This window comes from Cynoglossus semilaevis, chromosome W, assembly GCF_000523025.1.
Source record: "Cynoglossus semilaevis isolate Cse_v1.0 chromosome W, Cse_v1.0, whole genome shotgun sequence".
Lineage (NCBI taxonomy): Eukaryota > Metazoa > Chordata > Actinopteri > Pleuronectiformes > Cynoglossidae > Cynoglossus > Cynoglossus semilaevis.
Genome location: NC_024327.1, coordinates 16,316,967 through 16,320,105, shown reverse-complemented (window position 1 = coordinate 16,320,105; position 3,139 = coordinate 16,316,967). Strand labels below are relative to the sequence as shown.

At 38.9% G+C, this 3,139-nt stretch overlaps 1 protein-coding gene across 1 annotated transcript in view; it reads left to right on the top strand.

Moving 5' to 3' along the window:
* Positions 1 to 3,139, top strand: part of LOC103397289 (calmodulin-regulated spectrin-associated protein 1-B-like) — a 411,725-nt gene that overhangs the window by 2,663 nt on the left and 405,923 nt on the right. The window lies entirely within an intron of this gene.

Below are 3,139 nucleotides of genomic sequence, written 5' to 3'. Positions count from 1 at the left end.
CTTCACGAACCTCCCCACACTGTTATCGACAGTCGAATAACAACAACAGTGCCATCATGTGTCCAATTGAGGTACCCTACATTAATTAAATGCTCATCATATAGACAGTACATATATCTTAGATTTCCCAAACGTACGTACTGTACATGTTTTTTATGTATTACCCTGTATGTATTTATGTGTTGCAAAATGCCTTTTCGTTTATTTAAATACTGTTTATCCTTGTAGGCTAGAAAAATGAAAATATTGGAAATTAAAACATTTTTAATGTTTAAAGATTGGATTAAAAAATCCGCGATGTACTGAGGGAGCAAAAGTAGAACCGCGATATAGAGAGGGACCACTGTAAGGTGAAAGTTATCACGAAATAACGTAAAGCTTATCACGTAACGTAAAACTTATCACGAAATAACGTGAAACTTATCACGTAAATACCTAAAAGTTATCATGAAATAACGCGAAACTTATCACGTAATTACGTGACACTGAGCCATTTTTTTTCTCACTGTGGCAGCAATACGCTTCCGTAGTATGCCATTTTAGTTGAAGTCTAATACATGATCTCAAGCAGTTAAGGGAACAGATTCGTAAACTGGAAGAACGGCTGGATTCTGATATGCAGGTATGGACCCTCCACAGCCTCTCCACACAACTGGAAATGATCACACACACATCGGCATTTCTTGCAAACACTTCTGGTATGGTTTTTCCATTGTCGTGCATCTGTTAGTAGATCTGATCCAATATTAAAATATTACACTTTTTTTTGAAGATCTTGGTCTGTACGATAAAAGAAAAAGAAACAAGCAAACCTGTCAATCGTGTTGTCTATCATTTCCATTGTCTTGATTTTTGTGTAACAAAAATGCGTACACGTGTAGGAACAGTCGTGTGTGGAACGAGTGGGCTTCAGAAATCGAGTCTGTGGAAGACCACTGTAAACTGCTGAAGCAGAAAGTCAGCTATGTTATGATCAGGCTGTGCAGCAGCAGAAAGCAGCACAACAGCAGTAAGTAACAGAGAATTTGTTTATAGTTTTTGAAATCTTTAGTAAAGCAGCAATATTAATCAGTCCAAAGTCTTCTTGTTAGCTTTAGACTTATTTACTGTCTTGTGCTCGGCGAGGTTGTTCTGATTTAAAGTGGGTGGCAAACCACAAACCAATGTTGCGGTTGAGATTGTATTTTAAGCCCATGCTTGTTTTTTTTTTTTTTTTTTTTTTTTTTAAACTGTGTAAGACCTTTTGCATTACATTACTGTGTATTAGCGCAGGGTAAGGTGCATTGCATCTGCGCCAAAACTGTTGAAGAGAGCGCAGCCTCTGTGCAGAAGATGCAGGAAACTTTGGTCAGTTTCAAGTCCAAGGCCATGACCTTTTAAGACAAAGACTCCCATATAACACTTGTTTAACGTAACATTTGTTTTTCACCAAGTTAAAGAAGGAACATTCTGCACCACTGTTTATGGTCATTTAATAATCCATGTTTTTAGTTCTTTCCCTTTGGAATGAAAAAATAATAGTTGAAGACATCACTTTCTCTTTGGTTATTGTTAACAATATTGGCATTTATGACTCATGTGGAAGTGGAGCTTTGGCCCAGAGGCAATGTCTCTGTCATTGGTGTGGAACCCCAGGGTTCACCTCCTGGGCAAGTTCGAATCCCGGTTAGGGCGGTTGGTACCTTCCAGTGGACTCACCACCCGCAGGAAGGTTTGGTACGGTGCAATGTGATTTGGGTGGCGACTGCTGCCCCCGCGACCCGGTAACGGATAAGCAGATGAAAATGGATGGATGGATGGACTCATGTGGAGACAAACATCAGTTTGTTTTTGCTGGCACAGATTCTTCATAAATCTATGCAGTAGTTTTGTCAACACGTGTTTAATCATTCTTATTAGCACAGTAGCAATTTTTTCAATGTATTTCTACAGCTGTTGTTTTTAAAACTTAAACATAATAAAATATCCTTAAAACTCATACTCTTATTCTCTGTTTTAAATTCACTTGATTGCTATTTTGTGTAAAGTTTATGAGGAAAAATGTTTGGGTTGTTTTATTTCTAAATGAACTGTAAGTCTTCTGTTCACGTTCTCTGTCAACCACTAGAAGGCAGCACACACCGTTGGCTGCTACACAACTACGGATGGCAGAATCCTTCTGTCACTATTAATACAGGCTTTTCATTAAAGTAGTTTGTATGTTTTAATAAAACATTGAGTCAAGTTCTTTAGTATTCTGTAATGTTATTTTCATAGCAATTTATTATCCATCCATCTATTAGATGCTGGATGGTCAGTTGAACCGCGTTGTACAACTGTCTATTCAGTTGTTGCCTATGTTTTGACTAAAAGTGAGAGGAACATAACTCATAGAACACCATCCTCACCAGGGACCAGTAAAACACAGACATGGTGAAGTGCAACAGAAATGCTTTAGTGTATCCAGTGCTGGGAGTCTTGTAGAGATTAAAGTAATTGTGAAGACAATAATATGACAGTACCTTCTGCAGCCTTTAACAGTATAAACTGTTGGGAAAATTGTTGTGGTTTATGCACATCTGGCTGAATTTTATTGCACCTAATTTGGCTGCGTGCAATATATTGTTTTAGACACTGTCAGTAGGAGTCTGCAGGTTGAGCTCTTCAGTATACAATGTATTTTTCTTCTCTCTTCCCTTCCTCTGTTAAACACACACGTAAACAGTCAAGTTTTGAGTTTGCATTTGAAATGAGGAAGATAGTCTAAGTTGCAGACGTTAGGTGGAGTGACAATGTCCAGCAGATTAAACAGGTATGGAGGGATGAGGTGATGTATGGTCATCCGTTTATTTCTGTTTTCTTGCAGTTCTGAATTTTTCTAACCTGGCAGATACATATATGTGCCGTGTGCCATTAACATGACACTGGACAACGATGGGACAAAGACTGAGTGAGGGGGAGAGGAAGGAAAGGAAAAGGAAAGTGAACTACTTGTCATTGTGACACAGCACACCACTGCACACGAAATGTGACCTCTGCTTTTAACCCATCACCAAAGTGAACAGTGGGCAGTTTTAAGCGCCCGGGGAGCAGTGTGTGGGGACGGTGCCATGCACAGAGCACCTCAGTAGTAACTTATAGATAGATAGATAGATAGATA